General features: G+C 42.2%; 1 protein-coding gene across 2 annotated transcripts in view; it reads left to right on the top strand.

Annotated features, from left to right (window-relative positions):
* The window catches only part of ncalda (neurocalcin delta a), a 56,012-nt gene that overhangs the window by 12,592 nt on the left and 21,950 nt on the right, over positions 1–21,470 (top strand). The window contains exon 1 of one of the 2 annotated variants that reach the window (XM_070911242.1): positions 11,953–12,126. The exons of the other annotated variant lie outside the window; for it this stretch is intronic. The gene's annotated coding sequence lies outside the window, so the exon portion shown is untranslated. Of the gene's footprint in view, positions 1–11,952; positions 12,127–21,470 lie in introns of those variants that run through there. 2 annotated transcript variants of the gene reach the window in all.

Here is a 21,470-nt window from a genome sequence, read left to right as displayed (position 1 = left end):
GTTGGACTCAAGGTCGACCGACAGACAGACCGACATCACCATGCCTAGATCCATGCCGCTAGCATGGAGCTAAAAAAAAACAAAAATAATTGATTGGATAAGTATTCACCTCCTTACAATGAATCAATACTGGTGCAGCCCGTTGCTTTCTCATAGTAAGTTTAATGGAGATCATCTTTGGCAAGATCACTATAGTTATGTTAGTGATAGTGATCACAAAGGTAGTACTATTAGTGCTTAGCATTGTGTTTAAACAAAAATATCTGTGTCACATTTGGGAAAAAAACGGTTACAGTTGCAACTTTGCTCCTGAATGCAGGAATGGCTTTTTTAACCATAAAGGAACAGTTTGACAAATATTAACGGTATTATATCACCATCATTTTTATACAGTGAGTGACAGCACACATAGTGTCTGCGTTAAGAAATCATTCTTGGAATTCTTCTGTAATTATGCTGACTGAAAACTGTGTGTGTGTGTGTGTGTGTGTGTGTGTGTGTGTGTGTGTGTGTGTGTGTGTGTTAGAGACAATTTGTGTGTGTCCGTATGTCTGTTTTCTATTACAAGTAAGCAAAACGTTGTACAATGGTGCGGTTGAACTTGCTCACACACAAACACCCTCTCACACACGCAGAGTTTTCAGTTTGCCTGCAGAGTTGGTGTTGCTGTCACGCCACGCTCTGCCAGAGGAGTTGTGTTATTCGTGAGCGCTCGTGGAAGTGAGAGGACGGGAACCTCAGGAGCTGGTCTGCTCCTCAGCCACTGCAACACGGAAGGCAGCTTTCCTCATACTTTCCCCTTCTCCATGCACCCAAAGGACAAAGCTATAATGGCATCGGCTTGTATTGTCACGGCTGAGGAAGACACTCCGCACTTGCAAAGAGCAGGTCGTGTAGCTTGGTATTTTAAAAAGAAATACAGAGAATTGAAGGGTAATTATTACAAAATGACTCAGCTCTGTGGTAAAAAGCGCAATAATGAACTGAAATCCTCCATTCTTGAATAGATGAACAATTGTCAATTTGTCAGCCTCTATTCACAGCTCATTGCACATTGTAGTCATGTCATTAGCTATAAATTTCTTTTTTGTTCCTGGTGCCTTTTATGAAACAGGCTTTGATTATCATAGTATTTCCTCTGACTGGACAAGGAAGTCTTTTAACTCCGGTTTATGAATATTTTCCATTCTTGATCAACATTGACATCAATATTTTTTTAATTTCCTAACTTGTCTACACAGTTGTGGTCATTTTAATTGTGCAATTTAGTAGTTGACCATGTCAGTATATATCACATCACATATATTGATGTTTTGCAATGCATGTTTATAGCACAGGGATGTTTTTAGCATGCAAATGGCAATCAGATGGCCTGTACTTACTGCAAGTTTAGAGGCATTTATTTTGGCCTAAATTTGGATTTGAGCTTTGGAACGTTTTCAAACTGTCTCTCCCTCTCAGATCTAGTGAGTAGTTACTTGCAACCTTGCACATGGAGGAATGATCCCCTGACTTTTCATCTAGCGCCATCATTCAGGTCAAAATATGAATTGGTCCAATAGCGCCAAGTACCTAAAAACTTAATGACATTCCTATCAGCCTCCATTGTACTTTGTTTTTAGTGCTAGTTAGCAAATGCTAGCCTGCTAACATGCTGTTAACAAGGTAACTGCTGCACCTGCTATGCTTCATCAGAACTACTTGTCAGATGGTTTGAATAGTTGCAGAAATCAGGTTCTTAGCATGCCCAACATTAGCATTAGGCTCAAAGCGCTGCTGTGCCTAATTACAGCCACAAAGAGCTCATCTATTTCATCTATCAGCCTTGAAACTCATGCATGAAAAGGATACACTGATGACTGCCTGGCTGATTGGGGCGAATGGGAGGGACTCACTGCTCACGTGTTGTATTGGTACTAACGCTTCTTATTTCTCCACTTAACCCAGATCTCTACGTGGATCTGCTGAGATTATGGCTGTTATATTTTCTCTATGTAATCTTAAAGTGACACATTCCCCATATTAAGAACTGTGAGATCTGAAATTCTTCATCAATTCTAATTCAAAAGTATGAGATTTAGTTTTAGTAAAACACAAGAAACATTGTTTGGCTCAGGTCATGTTTTAACAGTAAGCTGTTTAATGATGTCATGTGATATAATTGTAGTTAATGTTGAAATGATGCTGTCATTATGAATCATATTTCCCACCAGTAGGTAAGCTGCAGAAAATAACATAACACCACAGATTAGTGTAAAGGACATACTCCTCTCTGCTTTTATCTCTGGCTGAAGTTGGTGTATGATGTCCCGTCCAAACAGTATACTGTTGGGTGGTCAAGCAGCAGTGTGCACGGTCCCTGTTGTTTTTGGTCAGTGTTGTTTCCCATGACTCTGAGATGAGCCAGAGGAAGCCCAATGTGATTTCCACACAGTTCCCAGGCCCCCAGATCCCTCCAAACACACATTACACAATACACACAATCGCACATACACACTCGCTCTCTCATAAATCAGGGACAAATATGTGTGTGCGTGTGTCCGTGTGTGTTGCTAACATTAAAAGAGATAAATGGCCTGAACATCCTCTGCTCTTTGATACGCACATGCTCACTCTTAAGTTGTCAACCATGAATACACACACACGCGCACACACACACACACACACACACACACACACACACACACACACACACACAGGCCTGCAGGGCTCTCAGACTAAGGGACAGCTGCAGCTTGTCCAGTTAAGAGGCCCACTGCATAAAAGAAGGGCCGACTGCAACAGTCACACTTCAGGTCAGTGGCTGCCCACTTCTCTCAGAGCTTTCTTGAAATAGAGGAACTTCACTCAGTTTAATTCTGAAACCATGAAACAAGGGTGATAATTAGTTGGCTACTTTCCTAGGTTGCTATTAGCATGATCGATTGCTTGATGATGAGCAAGTGATAGCAATTATCATGGCCAGAGAAAGGCAGATGAAACGTTCAGGTTTCAGTTGTGATGAAGTAACCTGAAGTTCATACTGATCAAGTGTATTTCAATTTCGATTTAGAAATGATATCACATTTGCATTCTTGAGTTAGATGAGAAGATCGACACCACTCTCATTCTAAATGCTAAATAATAAAGCTAGAGCCAACAGGCAACAGGTTGGCTTAGTGTTGGCCCGTGCAAAGTATGCATTAGAAGTCAGTTGAGCTTCACATGTGTAGACATGTTTTCCTTCAGGAACACATTTTTGGACTTACAGTAAAAACTATTGGAGTAAGTTTGTTGAACTAGGGGGGAATAATTGTCTTCATTAGGGCTGAGGGTAAGAGGTTAGGCGTGTGTGTGTGTGTGATAGGGAGAGACTGAGAAAGAGAGATTCTGAGAGCTAAATATTGGTCTCTCTGTTTTTTGTGTGTTTTGCCTAATGTACATTAATCCACCGTGGTAGCAGCATGGTAGAGCTGCTGCTTCCGGCAAATGGATATTTTTAGAGAATTTCAGTTCCGTCTGTCAACACTATTTATACTTTATTATCCCATGATTCATTTTTATTTCTTTAATTTGAGAACATTTGGATGCTTATGAGCAGCACCTACCTGCTGCCTGCTTGTTTTGCAGAGCCTCCATGTCTCTCCCCGAAGCTCGACTTAACGAAGGTTATGTTTGGTGGGATTACCTCACCGTCTCTGACAGCCTTTCCCTCTTAACGGGGGTTCACAGCAGTAAAAGAGGCTGGTGTTATTTTAGGTTTTAATGAGATTCTCTGGTGGAGTTGGTAGAGAAAACACAATTGTAGGCTGTTACTATACTACCTTTTTTTTTTTTTGCTCTGATGCTGTGATTGGGGGTAAATCCGTGTTTACCATTGTTCTGAGGGGTCAACACGCATTTTCAGCCAAAGTCTAGTTAAACCTGGGTTTAAAGCAGATCTGAACAAATGGAAACTGGTATCTACCATAAGATTACTGCATAGTTATTAAAGATTTATTATTGGATTACTTTAACCCATCCTACACCTCGCCAGTCTCTATTAACATAGTATTGCAACATAATTCTTCCATGGTTCATTTAATAAAATACAACTCTAATCGCTTTTTCACTGGCTATACAAGTTGTTTGGATATGAATGTTAAACTTTTGGGTTTGCTTTATTGTATATACCTGTGGTTTCCAACCTTTTTGGCTTTTGACCCTTTAAATGAAGCAGTGGGTACATCCTAATTCCCTTAATTGCATCCATGTTTCCCTCACTTGCGTCTTTGTGAGGAGAGAGGTAATGAGGAGACAGCTGGATCACCTGTCGCTCTGCAGGTGTTATCAGCTCTGTATTTTGTTAAGATTTATATCCAAAAACACAATCAGTGACTTAATATGGCCTTATTGTATTAATGTAACAAGTGACAGTTTTTGTCCAAAGTTGGAAAAACTGTGTGACTCACAGGAAGTGCTTGGTCAATAAAAATAAAAGTGTCCTGGCCGCTGCTGTGAGCTTACTCCATGAATCTAGTTGTGTCTGACGTTTGATAGGCGAGCTGCATCTGTCCATCCCCTCCATGCCAGTAGACGGTCATCAATATGCAGAGACAACGGCTCTATTTCTGTATGAATATTATTGATGCGTGTGTGTGTGTGTGCGCGCGCATGTATGCTGGGTCTGTATATACATATTCATTGTCTGTGTGTATCAGTAGGCTAATAGTGAGCAGAGAACCAGAGCGTGACTCATAGGGGAGGTGGTGATGTGTCTTTTTCTTGCTCCCGACTCCCAACCTGCTGCTCTCTGATAAGAGAGAGACTGAGACAGTGGGCTCCGGTTAATCCTCTCTTTGCATTGAGCCTGCTGCCTGCCATGAAGAACAATACATGGGACAGGCTGGTCATCCATCTTTTCTTCTGGCTTCTGTTTATAGATCCTGAATCACCGAGGATGGAGTGGGTTGCAATGCTGTTGAGTAACTCTTGAGACACTTTGCAGATTGTATAACAAACCTTTTTTCACTCCCAATTTCCTGTTTCTTCACAGCCCCCCCCCACCACCCCCCCCACCCCCCCAGCTATAAATGGGATTAAAAAATACATTCTGTAAGTAATGCTCTTCTCACCGCTCTGGATTATGAGGAAATATAGGCACATCAAAGGCTGAGTCATATGCAGTAATATAATTATTATGACTACCAAGAGAGATGAGATAGCCGTAATGCTGCTTATAGACTCTTGAGGAGAAAGCACTTGTTGTGTTTTAAGCCATTAAGATTCTTTTTAACATGTTTGATTTGAAGGAGTGGAATTTGGACCGTCAGCATCGTGTGTGGACGAACAGTAAACAACACTAGCCAAAAAGGGAAATGCAATGATCTAGTATCATTGCACTATGTATCTAGTGTGATGGTCCGTCACGGCATTCCTGAATCAGGAATGAGCAAGCAGTGATGTGTGTTGTGAGAATTATTTTATAATCCAGTTCATCAGGGGAACAGCTCACCTGAAGTTCACCTCCAACCCTATGAAGTTCACTCACCTCCAGCTCTCTGTGGAAATTGCAGCATAAATCAGTAAACTGGCGCCGTCGTCCTGTAGGTCTGTGGGTCGGCCAGTCCACCAGTTTGGTCCAGGCTGAAACGTATCTCAACATCTACTGGGCGGATTGCCACAAAATTGTGAACAGACATCCATGGTTCCTAGAGGATGGCTTCTCCCCGGCTTTTCCACTAGCACCACTATGATATAGACATTTGTGGTTTGGAGTGAAATATCTCGACAGCCGTAGGATTGGTGCAGACATTCATGTTCCCCTCAGGATGAATTGCAATAACCTTTGTCCTCTTTGCCTTAATCCAAAGATTAAACCTACAGGAGACCTCACGCTTAATTGTAACTTCAAACTGATGTTACGAAATTACACTTGATACAGACGATACACTGCTGCATGTTAGCATGCTGGTTTACCATTTAGCCTAGAGCACCGCTGTACATAATTTTAGCCTCAGAGCCACTACTGTAGACTCTTTTGGTGGTTGCCAAGTGACGCTGCTCTGATCACAGTTAACCTGTTGTCCACGGTGTTGTCCTCCGTATTTACTCATTTGTTCAATGTGTTTCACTTTATGACTGTCGAGACTAAAAAGGATCCCTGTATGTAAGGTCGGCAACCTGTCACGGCAGCCCTGTTCAGTACCTCTGTTGTGCGAGTTGTGATGGCATTAAGGCAGATGGAATGAGTCATGGGCCTAATTGTTTGAAATGAATTGATTTTCTGCACCTGTTCAAAAACGGAGTAGATGTCTAATTCCTTCCATTAAACAATTGTATTTCTAAAGCTAACATAAGTTTTCATCTTTGCCTTTTTCACTGGCATCAATTACTTTTTAACTCTACTCTCTTCTGCCAGAACGCCTCAGCTAATCACTTCTTAGAAAATCCTTCATACAAAACACTGCGGTCGTGACTTTCAGCATGAAAAACTTTTCCAACTACCCGGAGCTCTGACAACTTGGACTTATTTCTTCAATATAGCAGCTTGTCTAGCCAGGAAGGCCAAACATGGGTGACGGAAAACAAGTATGAAGCGAGAGATGGAGGAGGACAGTGGGCAATCTATCTACAGTAAGTCTTTCTCTGTCTCTCTCTCTAAATTCAAATCTATTCTTTTATTTTTATCTCCGTAATTAAGTTCGGTATTGCCAAAGCAAGTTGCACAAGGTTTCACAATATTAGCGTGCCATTTCAGAATGAACAAAAACAAAAAAAGTAGTAGGCAGGAGGAACAAAAACAAGTGGAAAAAGTGATATAATGATAAGATATGTGAGTTTGGGAGCATGTAGGCTATACTTCACCTCCTCTCTCTTGGTGAGTTGTCCAGCTTTTCCTCTTCATCTTCTCCTCATTCGGGTGGCCATTACATTATCTCACTGTACCATCACAGATCATATATCCTTAACTGATCTGTCTCGTAAATGCAGTTCAGTTCAGTTTCAGATTATTCACAAGACAGTTAAATTAGGACAATTTTGGTTGCGCACAATGTCTTAATTCAATTTTTACTAAATTTACACAGGGTATTAATAAAGTAGCACCAGCTTAAATGAAAATGGTGTCATTTCCCATCAGTCATTACTTTAATACCTCCTCTAATGTTAATTCAGCGCATCTCTTTAAAGATTTGCTGCTATTTCCGAGCTGCAGTTTAATTACCTCATACAAATGTGAATATTCAGTGATTTTTCTTCCTATTACAAATGATTGCGCACTTAATTGACAAATGGTCGTAATTGTCTGTTTTTATCTTGTATGAATTTACAGTATCCTAATCTGTTTCATTACACAACAACATGAACCTCTAAGACGTCATTTGTTTTGGCAAGCGGTGTGGTACATTGGATTAGCCTGTTCAGCGAGGTGCATCGGCTCGCCCACCTCATGCACTGCAGTTACATAACACACGGAGAGGAGATTTGTTTTTAAACAGTCTTGTCCACTCATTTCAGTGAGTTGTGAATTAACCTACTCTACTGATATACATGTAAAGCTATGAGAACAGCTGCTGTTTGTAAGAGACTCAGACTGCAGCTGCTGAAGGATAAAGGAGCGTGTGTCGTCACTAGTAGTCTCTCTTAGTGTGTGTAGTCTGTGTTGTGCAGTGCAGCTTCTTCAGACGAGGTTTCCTACAGTATGTGAGTTTATGCATGGCTGCACATTTACATGTCTGGTGGTGGTGGGGGGGGGGCTTTCCCCCTCCCCCCTCTCTCTCCCTCTCTCTCCTCTCAGGACAGTGCATTGTTATGTTCATAACCATATGGTGTGTGGGAGATAAATTCACTTCCCTGTCTGCCAGCCAGGTTTACGCTGGTTCCTGTATGTGTTGTAATTGGCAGTTACGTAGCAAGACAGCGCTTGTAATTGCGCAACACCACATTCTCAGCATCATTGTAGTCCCCACGTGCTGTAATTCTGCCCTGCGTTGCTCTATGTCTCAAACAGCCCCTCTTAAAGGAGCATCAGACACGACATCGGCACTTGTTGACCTCCACACCAGAATTTCACCAGAAACTTTGAAACGATAACAGAGGTTTTTAAGATAACGTGAGCTTTCAGTGAGTTTTCGCGAAGCAGTTGTCTGAGACTCTCCCTCTGAGTACCTGGAGGATTATAAAGTATTTGGGCAGATAAGGGCCACATCATCCTTTCCCGACACTGGAACACAGGGACACTCAAAGCTCCTCTTTACAACCTGCTGTTCATGGACTTAAATGCATCTAACCCTCTTAAAGAACACAGAAGATACGGGTGCATAAGTGCATTTGAACAAATTGTTAAAAATAAATAAATAAATCTGTTTATATCAAGATCAAACCACTTACATCGTGCCTGTATCACAGCTTCTAACCACAATTGCTCACTATGCAGGAGGGTGCTGGTATAGTATCCCAATTGTTCGGAGATTCAGCATTTTGAGTTGAATGTTGTGAAAGTAGTTCAAAACTATTTCATCCCAATTATACTATTCATTGAGATGAATAATCAAACACTGGTACCATCCACTGTTATCTTAAATTATAGGGGAAACATTGTGTGTGGGTGTGTGGATGCCTCCGTGCTTTCATTGATTTGTTGGATAAGACACTTAAACCTTGTTAAGAGCTCTGGGCCTTCCCTCCCTGACAGCTGATTATCCAATGTATTATCTGTTGTTATCTAATGCGTCCAGCTCAGCTGCTGAGATTAACATGACAGCTTTCTGATACAGGTCCAGCTTTCAGGTTTTAGGTCTCACTGCCCAATAACAACTTTTCAAAAAAAGCTTAAAAAATAAAAATAAAAAAAACTCTTACAACACACATTCGTCATCTCTCAGGATTGCTTGTTTTGGGTTAATTTGCAATTTCAGGAATCAGAGCATGAGTCTATTGTTTCATACCTGACGTTTTTTTCCCTACCCTCAGCCAATTATAGAAACTTGCTGCAGACAATGGAGTTATTTAGGAGTGAGTTTCTAACAGTGACCCAGTGTGGGGAGTGTTTCCTTTTCCAAAGGAACAACTTCTAAAGGGTTTGCCTTGGAAGGAGAAGTTGTTTTCTCTTCCGCCCATGCTGTTGCTTCCTGATTCTTCAGGAGGAAGGAATTCCCTCTAGTGCCGGTTACCCACCCTACATCCTAAAACACACACACACACACACACACACAGGAGCTGGTTGCAGAGGTGCTGTTCAGAGAGTCTAAAGTAAAAAGGCCCTTTCAAAAGGTCAGATAAGGTGGTCCACAGTGCCAAATCTTGTTGTTTTTTCATGGCCACTTTCCACAGCGGGCACAGCGATTGGCCAGGTGCGCAGGTGGCTGAAAATGTCAAACAAGCAGTGCAGTGACCAAGCGTTACCTGTAAATGCAAAACATTTTCTGCTTTTATCCACTTATCTCCTGTATCCCAACGTATACTTCCCCTTTATCATCCCCCAACCCTTCATTACGATGACCAGCGTCTCATCCCACCTTTTAATTTTAAACATAATGCATGCTTCGCCCAAGCTTATTCTGAAAGACGCGTGTCTTCACCTCAAGGCATCACCAGTCAGCCCACTAATCCCAGGACTATGGCTTTAGTCTAAATAATTTATCCTGCAACCAATTTGCCCACCTGACAGACTAGACTCTCATTTGAGTTTCTTATTTGATCTGATCTTTTCATGCTTTGCTGTTCTCCGTCCTGATGGCTTTCACTCTTGTCTCTGCTTTACTCCCCAGCAGGATCTTTACAGTCATATTTATCCAAGCTGCAAGCCTTATTAAATTACTTTTCCCCGCACTCTGTCGATCTCTCTGCCCCACGTGATATTTCATCTTGTATCCATGTGCCTCTCACTCAGCCACGCATACCCTTACTCAAAAGTAGTCCAGTGGGGGGTGGTTTTCACTTGGCTGACCTCGCCCCACCTTCCACACTACCCCACCCTAATCTGGGCCCCACTGAGCTCCATTCAACGGGCCAGCAGATGCTATTCAGATGAATGTAATCAGCCCAAAGCTTGGGTGAGTGGAGGATGGGATAAGGAGTTGGTTGGCCCTGAAATAGTTTTCCTTCCCACACTGCCCACGCTCAGTCTTTGTCTGATACTCAAGCCCTGCCCCAGATAAATTGGACACAATGCACAGCACATTTTGGAAGTGGAGGAATGGTGACACTTGAGTGTATATGTAAAAAAAAAAAAAAGAAAAAGAAAAAAGTTTTTATTCGGAATACAGAAAGTAAGTAAATGCGCATGCGCCAGACACTCACCTGCTTCAGTTAATAAAATGAATAAATACCCTCAACCACCATTGTTAAAGGAATTGTTATCGCCAGCAGCCCATTGGGACAAAGGTATTACCACCTTTCTTGGGTCCAAGCAGTGACTGTCCAGTCTCTGGACTGAGGTGGCCTGGTTCCTCCTATATTTAACGTGTTAGTTAATTAGTGAGCTTTAGAGGTGCTGATAGGTGGATTTAGTTTCCTTTGGACAGAGCCAGGCTAGCTGTCCCCCCCCCCCCCCCTTTCCAGTCTTTATGTTAAGCTAAGTTAGCCGGCTGCTGGCTGTAGCTTCATATTTAGCGTACAAACGTGAGAGTGGTATGAATCTTCTTGAAATGTCGAACTGTTGCTTTAATTTGCTCGTGAATGATTTACTCTCAGCAGAGCCTTGCAGCCTCAGGTCTACTTGAGGTGGAAGTCTGTTATTGTGTGAAGACAGACGCTTCTGACATCTTTCTGCCAAACACTGCTACCTGAAAGAGTTTGGGCTGATGTGCATCATTAACCCTGACAGTGACGGCTGCCGTTGGTTAATCATAGTGTTGTTCTTGAAATTGTATCTTTTTGTTGAGGTGTGCCTCTTCAGCTCGTCTCACAGTGTTATTATATAAATGAAATGAAAATGCAGTTGAAACTGGAGCTGCTGTATTCCCCACTTCCCTAAAGTAATGAAAGTTATTAAGTTTCTTATTCTTTCGTTCTCCATGCTGCTTTGTACTAATATAGTTCTTTTATTGGTCATGTGTAGAACTAATCGCTGGAGTCCTGAAGAAAGTGAGGATTCGTGGGCATTTCAGAGTGACAACATACAGGCAAGGTCTGTTTCTAATGACTAAGGTTGTGTTTGAATTTGGTTCTGATGAACATAAGCTCTTCTATCTTAAGAACCAAATCATGGCAAATATATGGAATGTCTATGGAAAAAACCTGAATCTAATCAGCTGAAAATGAACTGCGAAAGGCCTTGGAAATAAAAAACAGGCCTTTCTATACATCATTGCCCCTCAAAAAGGTCATAAATTGTAGTAAAAACAGACTTGGTGTGAAGAGCAGTGCGTGCCGCTTATTGTGGTTCAATGAGTCGAAGCACAAGTTCAAAAGTGCAGTTTGTCTGGTGCACATTCCTTTTTTTTTTTTGCTTGCATTTGTTTCTGAGAACTCGAAGCACTTTATCAGTTTCTAATTCTATTCATCCTTCTCTCTCTTGAGCTCCTCCACGCTGTTCGCTTTCTCTAGACCAGTCTGTCTGTGCAGCACTGAGCTCGTCTTCTACCAGCTTCTCTGTATGTAAGAATCTGCGTGCGTGTGTCTGTGTGTGTCAGATGACCTATTGAAATCATTGCGGTGCAGTGTGCCTGTTACCACGGTAACGCAGGCTTCTCCGTCTCTCTCTCTCGCTCTCTTTCTCTTTCTCTCCCTCTGTCTCTCTCTCTCTCTCTCTGTCTCCCCTCCCCTTTCATTTCCCCTCCACACCAGAGCGAGGTCATGTGACCACTCTGACGTCAAGCTGGAGAGGCAGGCAGAGGAACGAATTAGTTGGTGGGCTTTTAACAAACCTCCTGTGCTCAGACTAGGAGTCTCTGGGAGTCTGTCAGTCATTGTTAGCTCTGTCTCAGTCACTCAGTCGCTCAGTCTGTCCTCTCCTCTCCCCCTCTCCGCTGTTCTTTCCCCCTCTCTTGCTTTCATCTTTGTTTCTTTTTGGTGCTCTTCTTTCTTCTCGCCTGTTGCTGCTGCTTCTTCTTCTTCTTCTGCTGCTGCTGCTGCTGCTGCTGCTGCTGATTCCACAAACTTAGTCTAGAGAGAAAGTGCTGGGTGATGGACTGCTGAACGGCTTGTACGTCGCTACAAAGTGAGGTAAGCTTCCTGAGTTCTTTCTTTGTGTGTGTATTGTGTACTTTTAGCAGCTAGTAGTTGCTTCCAGAGGGGCGTGCAGCAAGTTAAAGCTGAAGGAGAGCTTTCAGTTCATGAGTTTGAGTCACATACTTGTGCGGAAGGGAAGTTGTCTTTTCCCTGACACAGAGTGAATGAGGCTCTGTGTATGTCGGGGGAAGCTCGTTTTGTCGCCCCCAAATAGTTTTAGCAAAACATCAGAGTCAACGAAGTGCAGAAATGTAGTTTGATGTTTGAGGTTGGAGGGATCTCGAAGACTAGTGGCTTTCTTTTTCAGCAAACACAACCAGATCTGTTTTTCACCCCCTGCAGGAAGTGAGTGCACGATAGAAGAGAGAGGGAAGGAGTGTGTGATCATTACGGGGGCTGTTATGTGTTGTGTAGCTGGATGTGATGGGCAGCTCCACATGGCTTTTCCTCCCAAAGCGTTGCTAATGTTAGAGGCAGTAGTGTGGGCTGGAGCTGCTGGCTCTGTCTGCCAGAGAGGCAGAGCAGCTGCCACCTGCCCCCCCTCAGAGGGGATGGGAAAGCCTCAGAGGTATGCGCTGCAAAAAAATGTAACTCCCGCAGTCCCAAGGTCAGCTGTAATATTTTGTTTGTCTGAAGAAATTCAATGACGGTGTGAGATAAGGGCATTTTTCCAAAGGACTTTTAGTTTTTTCAGGAATTTTCTTGACAAGTAGCTAGCTTGAGAACCGCCCCCCCTCCCCATCACCCTGCACACACACACACACACCCCCACCTCCCTGTGTGCCTCAAACAATAGCAAGCCAGCCCACATTTAGCCCAAATAGGGTGGAGAGAAAGGGAAATGTGCATAACAAGTGGTTTGGCTCTCCCAACAATACTCCACACTTTCTCACTCTCTCCTCCCTCTACTTCTCTAGAACTCATCCGCTGTGAGACTTTATCTCTTCCTCTCATTCCCTCCCCAGCAGTACCTCCCTCCTCCGACTTAATGAAGTGGAGACGAGCCAAGAGCATGTAACAGGTCTTTGTCACTGTCTGAGGTGTCCTAGTTGCAGATATCTACTGACTCCATCCAATTAAATGCTCAACACTGTGCAGGAGATTAGGACACAAATTAGCATTTGGTGTGCTGATTAGATTGGATTAAAGTTTGGTTTTTGGGGAAAGGTTGTTATGACATAATACCTTTTACATGGCTCATTTGAACGCAAGTATTTTTTTTTTTTATCAGTGAATAGCATTTGGTTAGATAAAGATCAGGCAAAATATACAGTAGACTATTGGTGATATTGCACTTATCTCTCCTAAATAATGAATACTGACATTTTTCTTTTTCCTTTGTGCAAGCTACAGTTTAAAGCATATTTTAGCCTTCCTCCAGTGTATATTGTCCATGTAAAGCAGTTCCGAATGTCCTGTAAGCCTTAGGGTATATCTTTCAGAAGTGTGGTGCTGTTGTGAAATGAGCTGCATGAATACCACGAGAGGCCATTTTGAGTTGAGAGACCGAAAAGTAATGTGATGTCTGTCTTCACGTCTGTCTAGCAAATTAGTACTTAATGTTTGTGCTCCAACATACTGTCATATAACTTTTTTTTCTCTGTGTGTGTGTGTGTGTGTGTGTGTGTTATAGGCTGGGTATGTTGCCAGCATTTACCCTGAAGAAAGAGCCACTGCCACACACACACACACACACACACACACACCTCTAGCATACAGCCAGTAGCTTTATCTGACATCCTGCAGCAGTGGATAATTCTCTTGACACGTGTGTGTGTGTGTGTGTGTGTGTGTGTGTGTGTGTGTGTGTGTGTGTGTGTGTGTGTGTGTGTGTGCATGCACACGCGCTGTTGAATGTTTTCCAGAAAGAATTTCACAGACAGCACTGTGCAGAAGGAGGCCAGACATAAGTAGTAAAATAAAAACAAGTTTTTCGTAATATAATAATCTTGCATAGTAAAAGCTTTGTAGTGAAACAGCTTTGGAGACTGAATTCATGAAGTGAAGGAGGAGGCAGCTATAGATATGATCACGTTTGGCATCTTTTATCTTGGTGCTATGTCGACACGATGGCATATGTTTTATGTCATTTCAAAATGTCATGAAGCGATCTATGAATGTGCTGTTATTTAGGAACGTTTTCATGTGTGTGTGATGCTAAACTTGTGCGTGAAGCCATCCGTACACCTAGAGGAAGTTAAAAAGTTCACTTGGGGTGAAAACCCTGAGGCGGAGTTAGACACAGTAGTGTTGGATCTAAGCATTGAGCAGGTCGCTGGAGTCTGTTGTGTGCATTTTTATTTGATACTTCAAACTGACTCTTTCATTTCACGCTAACCGCTCAGCACACACCCACATTAGAACAGAGGTAATGGGATGACTGAGTGGGGCCAGAACGTTACCATGGTATTTGCTCATTTAGGTACCCAGCTTCCATTTACACAGAACACACACCGGGTCAGGTCTGGCTTTTTTTTTTCTCCAGCTTTTCTCTCCAGGGATGGCCTTGTCTCTGGGTCAGATGCTCCGTCTAAAGAGACATTTGTATTTGATGTATTTATACCCACATCCATTTAAAGAAAAACCTGGAGAAAACAGTTTAATTCTGCCAAATACAAACTTAGCTGAACTGTGTGAACCAGGGGCCTATAACATCCTGTTTTGTACTTAAGGGAGTCTCATGTAACGCTGGTGGAAACTAACTGGAAGGCAGTTTATGTAACCGTTGATTTATGACCAGAGCCAGACGTGGAGACAGAAACAGAGAGAAATGGAAAGAAAGAGTGAGAAAGACAGTGAAAGATAAGAGAAGAGGTAGACACTTGTGGATGCAGTTAGATGTTTTTCCTGTCTAGATTCTCGCCCGCTCGCTCTTTTATCAGGTGTTAAATAATAGTTGCTCTGAGCAGTGGAGCATTTGAAAACCAGGGGACTGTATCAAGGAGTGAAGGGCTCTGTCTTTGATGTATTTCACTGTTATTATTCAGAGAAAGAGATTGCTTCGGATTGTCCAAGATGTCCAACAGCACATGAATTCAATACCTGTCAAGTGGGTTTGCTTTAGAAAGCAACAAACCACTGACAATCAGTCTACACTGGTTAGTGTTTGATAGTGGTATGGGATTATAGGCTATAGGAAACACCATATGGTGTGTGTGATGGTATCAGCATTTGGCTCTTAATATAAAGTTTACTTCAAGATAGGCCTTTCATTTTTCTCCATTCATTCTACAGTTGACAGAAATGTGTATGGCAGACCACGAGACAGAAACCATAAAGGCACCTGCTCATTAAAACATTGTTCCACAGCACCATAAGTGGTCCAAAACTCCACAGAGTAGTGGTGGTGGTGGTGGTGGTGATATAATTTACAATTTTGTGTGTGGAAAATGTGGGCCCTCTCTCGTAAACACTCACTCAACCAGAGCGCCGTTCATGTTAGAGCTCCCGGTCTCGAATGGGGGACACAAACTTCACTGGGTGAACTTGATGTCACAGCACAGTTACTTGCCACCCTGGACGCGGGTGTGGGAGGCCAAGAGAGACGCCACCTATCCAGCTGTCCTGTGCTTACCACACGACTCTCCCGTCGGATGTAACACGGGACCCAACTGGGCAGCGCTGCGCCGTCCCGATGGATCAATCCATACCATTAAATGTTGTTAAGCTCCCTCTGAGGAACCCAAAAGGGTTTGGATTGGTAGAGGCTCTGGAGTTATCTGAGGTCATTGTGATATAAATGGTTCAGCCGTTTTATATTCTTGTTCTCTTAACATATACTAACAGCTAGCCATTATCACATGATTCCACACATAGGATAAAACACAAAGAAGTTTGAGCTGACCAGTCATTGATCTTGCAGTCTGTAAGTACCCACAGAGACACCAAAAGCAGGTAGAAAAGCAGAATTTAGCCTCCGCTCGACATTTCATCGTTCATCAGCTGAGTTTCATGTCCATTTTTTTTCCAGAACTTTTTGTCCCTCATATTTGGACACATAAACTTCACACACTTAATTTCATTGTAGGCATGCTTTTAATCACATAGAGGAAAGCCCATGTTTCGCGAATGCATTTAATAGTTGTGACTTTGTGAATCAAAAGGGATTCATTTTTGCAAATGCCTGCAAATAGAGTGGCCCCCAGCCTCAGTGAGTGGATGTGGCCTGGGACTCATCAGTGACTGTCAGATCGGGCGCACTCATGGAAACATTTAAGTAGTTCACCGGACGTTTGACAAACTGCAGTGCGAATTTGAGTGTGTCGAGCGTTGCCATGTTAGTCTTTAGCCTGGACAGTTTGGTTTATGCAGGAGATGTACAGAAAAACAGAAGGAATTTTGAAATGTATTTGACCTGGAGATGAGTGTATCAGTTGTGTCCCGGAGCAACACCACATAATAATAAATAAATCATTTCACTCTCCCTCCCCTGTGAAAGCATTCATCTCTGCGACATACGAGTCGAGTGAGAGCTTGCAGACAGACAGTGGTGGTTTTGAGGGACAGCTGGTCAGCCATGCTCTTGTCCCTCTCCACAGGCTTCTTTATTTTAGGGGTCATAGGTCATCAAACTGAAATCCAGTCTCAATGGGGTGCAGAGTCTTTGGGAGCGACAGCGACAGGGTCCCACACAGGATGACTCACGCTGACATAGATCATTTTTAAAGGAGAACCATGGCCTATAGGCTCGCATGCATTGGTTTTGGGGAACACATGGGAAACAGATGTTCTATTTCCAGCCGCAGAGAGGCATTCACACACACTGTCATGTCAAGAGACAAAAGGAGGAGATCTTTTTATGTGAACTGTTGCTGTCTAGCGTGTACTTGGTGGTACTTTACTCTGCAACAAGGGAACTCCCCTGCTGCCATTACTGAGAAATATTCTGTCTTTATACAAAGGAGGTTATTTGAGTCAGTTTCACTACACCACGTGTTACTACTCACAGTTTGTGAATCAAAAGATTTGCATTATTAGTGTGTATAACAATGTAACTGAAACGTAAATTAAATGGACATGTAGTCTGTCTCTGAAACGTTTTGTGACCGGTTTCAGAGGATCTGAATTCAGTTTAATGTGCGGTTAGCTGCTCGATGTTATTCACGTAAATGTATCTGTGTGTTGGTCCTTGTTGAGATTTATTTCTCACACTATGAAGCACAGAGCCGGAAATGGAACTGCCGCTGCATCTTTTTCTACCACAGCACCAGCAAAACTTTTTTTTTTTACGACGTGGTTACACAGATAAAAGGACGTTCATTCTTTTCAACAAAATGGAAAATTAGCCAACATGATGCAGCTTTCATTTGTTTCTGTGTCTCTGCTGTGTCTCTGCTTTGTCTGTCGAGTCAGAGAGAAAGGATATTGTCACCACACATCAGTATACAAGATATTTCAGTGGTTTTAGTTCATGTGTTTTGGGAATGAGAGGACGTTAGCACAATTCTTTGAGTGTTGGAGAGGAAGCAGGTAGACAACAACATCTGATTTCAGCGTCAGCCATTGTAGTACAGTAGTTGGGCATTCCGGCTGGAAACAGTTGGCGTGGCAACAGGTGCCAGTGAGAATTAAAACACTGCTCTGGGATTCATAATACTATGAGGAAGGATTTTATAACTTGGAGGAGTTACCACAGCGATAATCATTTTATCCTCAGTCTGAACAATTTCAAGGTAAGCACTACAGGTCTGCTTGATTTTGGTTCTGATTTAAAGAATCCTTTCGTAAAACCATCTTCTTTGGGGCTAAATTTAGTATATGTACTCACTGGGCCTGGATGTGTTTCACACTTGTCGAGGCCCAGGTCCGTGATCACTGTCCAGACTGGAACATTTGGTGCTGGGTCACTGTACACTCATCGCAGATTAGGGCTTCAATAATTCAGTTATTCACTCCTCCTCACTTAATTCAATATCAAATGTGATCTTTTTTTGGGAATAACTACTAGAAAATTAATAACTACTAGAAAATTTAATAGTTGAGCAAAAATAGCATGCGCAGGGATTCAATTCTTGCTTTCGGGTCAGTAAAGAGAAGACAGGGAATGATGAAATGTGTTTCATAAGAGTTTTGATTTCATACTCGTGGAAATATGAGGTCCAATTACTGTTGACATTATTTTGAGCCTAGCTGTTATTCTACCTTTCACACGGCGCACAGACGCAGCTCTCAGCCAATATGGAAGATACTGCATTATTCGCAATATAGTATGTGAATTATTTCCCAAAGGGAACGTTGCAAATGACAGTGTGGCAGCTAGGAGGTGATGGATCTCAGATACATAACTACTTAGAATTCCTCAGCGCTTGCAGAGATCTTTGGCAGTCAGGGTGCATGCCTTACTCGGGTATGTGAGGCGAAAGAGTGCTATCGCTGAATTGTCACTTAAAAAAATCATTTGAATGCAATATCTGCTTGGAAATTGCTCTCTGAAGCCGTGCATTTATTGTGAGCTGTCAGAAACGGAGATGCTATCGTGGAGAGGGGATATTGAAGCTGAGTTCTTCCTTGTTATGTGCGAGCTCGTGTGTTGTTGTGGCAGCTGTTCACGACGCAGATAGAAATACTGTAAACCCACACAGATTAGTGTTTCTCTGATGTTGGTTGTGAATGTCTTTTGCGCAGATATGACAAATGCTGTGTTAGGACTTTCCTTCTCTGTTTATAAGATGATTTCATACTCTGTGATTAGTTATCCACACAGTAACTGAGACTTCCTCTTGGGTCTTTAGTCATTCTCCAATGAATATTAACTCTGACGTTGTGTAGAAGGACAGCGTTTGACTGATAACAGCATTGGTTTAAGGGTCCAACCCTGTCTTAGCCTATGTGTGTATGCATCATATAGTAAATAGCAAATATAGTTCAGTAACCATTTATTACCGCAGTAACCAGATGGGAAGTCCAATATTGTTATAAAGCGGTCATGATCATTCATTTGCAGCATTGCCCGTAATGTGACATTAAAGAGGGTAGCTACTTTGGTGCCATGGATTGTACCTTATTTGTATGTCGCTTTGGACAAAAGCCAAATGAATAAATAAAGTAAATGCAAGCAGGTTTGCGCAGTTATCCGGATGGAGCTGGGTAACACCTGTTACCTTCTTAGACTTGTGTATAAAGAAAGACCAGATTTGCAATACTCCAGATATACTGTAATATAATAGACCAATTACAAGATGACACATATATTAATGTGAGAGTTTATTTTAACTTTTACAGTTATGTGGCTGAGTTTATAGTCTTCTTAAATTTAACTTTAAACCTGAATGAATAGATTTTTCACTGTTTTACGTCATTAATCCCTGATGAGAGCAGCAAAACAAATTCTGAGACTAATTATATTTACAATTACTAATACTATACAAATACTATATTTACTAATTATATATAACAGTTGCACATTCTTACTTTACTTGGTGCAACACAGGAAATGACTCATTCAAACTGCCTACCAGTCTATATATTCAGTAATCTTCACTGTTCAACACATCCCAGTTCCCTGGGTTCATCCTGACCCCTGACCTCCACTGTGATGTAACTTCCGCCCTGTTTGTTATTTTCCGTGATGTTACATCCTGTTTCTATATTTTTCTTTGACCACAGGAAGCAGAGCGAGCTTTGCTGCGTCCCCGGGGGCATTCTTCAATCAGAACCAGCTCCAGACTCAGGCTCTGCAAGAGTCACATTTTCTCTTTCCCTTTCTCTTTTTTTTCACCCTCTGTCTCTCTGCTCTGTCTCTCATAATGCATGCAATGTTAGACATGATAGAGCTTCCTTTCTGCAGCAACCATACATTCTCCAGCTGCTCTTGTAGTTGCTCTGCAAACATCTTTTATCAGTTATAGTTCAGCTTTGGCACATTTTACAGCCATCCCACTTTATCTCTAAATGCTAATGGAAAGTTGCATCCAGCAGGTGTGACTGAGTGGGAGGAAGTTCTTTTTTATCATCAGTCATCAGTTTAATGGAAAAATCACTTAGAACGAGCAAAGCATAACCAAAAGAGGCAGCAGTTGGTGTATGAAACATATTAAGTGACGGAAAGGTTTTTGAGTCGTTTCCTTCATTCTGCCTGGAGTGTTAGACTGGTGTTTACTTTACAGATTCGTTCCATACCCAGATGCCAGTCAATATCAATCAATTGAAAGCATAAATGTTTGCTAAATCCCTCCCCCTTAACACCAATTGCCCAGTCATAGCTTAGCAACTGCATGTCTGTCAGACTTTGGATTTCTCCATATGTTGAAGGAGTGTGTATAGGGCTGTAGTGAGTGATGCTCTGAATATAAAAGCAAAAATACACGAACAGAAGTGTAAGGAATGATTTAAACATTGTGCTTGTCTGTAAGTAAGTTGCAAATATTAGCATGTCCGGCTAACTAGCTAACTACCTACAGTAGTAACCCAGCGTTACTTCCAAGGCACCTCTGTCTAGCTTGTCCAGATATGTAAGCTATGTATTGAAACAGGGTTATGTTTGAATGAAATAACAGTCTGAGCTTGATCATTTGATCCTTTGTCCTTTTCATACTTATGGCACTTGGACTAACTAGCTCTGCAATGCAATGCATAGCAGAAAGTTTTCAACTGACACTAAAGCTTTCATACTAAAGCTGTTGAAGCTAGCAGATTAGATCACAGAACTACAATAACTACAATAAGAGACAGACAGACATCTATTCTGTTTCCCCCTGTTGGGACCCAGGCATTAGTCAGCCAACCAATTAACCAGGACCAATGATCCAGTGCCAGGCAGACAAGAGAGCTCCCACCAGGGCACCACGGACAGGGAGCCAGACAAATTAGACACGACCTCCGAGTCCAAGGCAGGGGTCCTTTTTCTGTTGGACAAAGAGGAAGTGAAGAAGAAGAGAGATTCCATGCAGGCATGCAACCAGAGCTGAGTGTCATAACAGTCCACCAAAATAGTTGTCAAATCTGACTCAGCTGAGAGGTGGCTTAATCAACTGTTATCCTGGATCTTTACACAGTTATATATCTGATGCTTGCAAGTAAGCCAGAATAAACAGTAGAAATGTTATATAATCCTTATTTAATACCTCTAACGTGGATAATGACACAGAGTTGTACAGGCACAGTGGCCACAGATCTCTGCACTGTGGCTACATAGATAAAATTACATAACCTTTAAGTTGATTATGAAATTGACTTGAGGAAGTGTGTCATCTCACTGGTTCACTCTTTTTCTCCTGAATCAATAGGCACAATGTGTGGTTGCCGCATCCTCCTCCTCCTCCTATCAGGTCTGTTACCATAGCAACCCAATGAAGGCCATTTAAAAGTATAAGGGCTGAAAATATCGACTGTGGGCAGCA

The sequence above is a fragment of the Enoplosus armatus genome, chromosome 9 (genome assembly GCF_043641665.1).
Source record: "Enoplosus armatus isolate fEnoArm2 chromosome 9, fEnoArm2.hap1, whole genome shotgun sequence".
Lineage (NCBI taxonomy): Eukaryota > Metazoa > Chordata > Actinopteri > Centrarchiformes > Enoplosidae > Enoplosus > Enoplosus armatus.
This window is presented reverse-complemented; position numbering and strand designations above follow the sequence as displayed.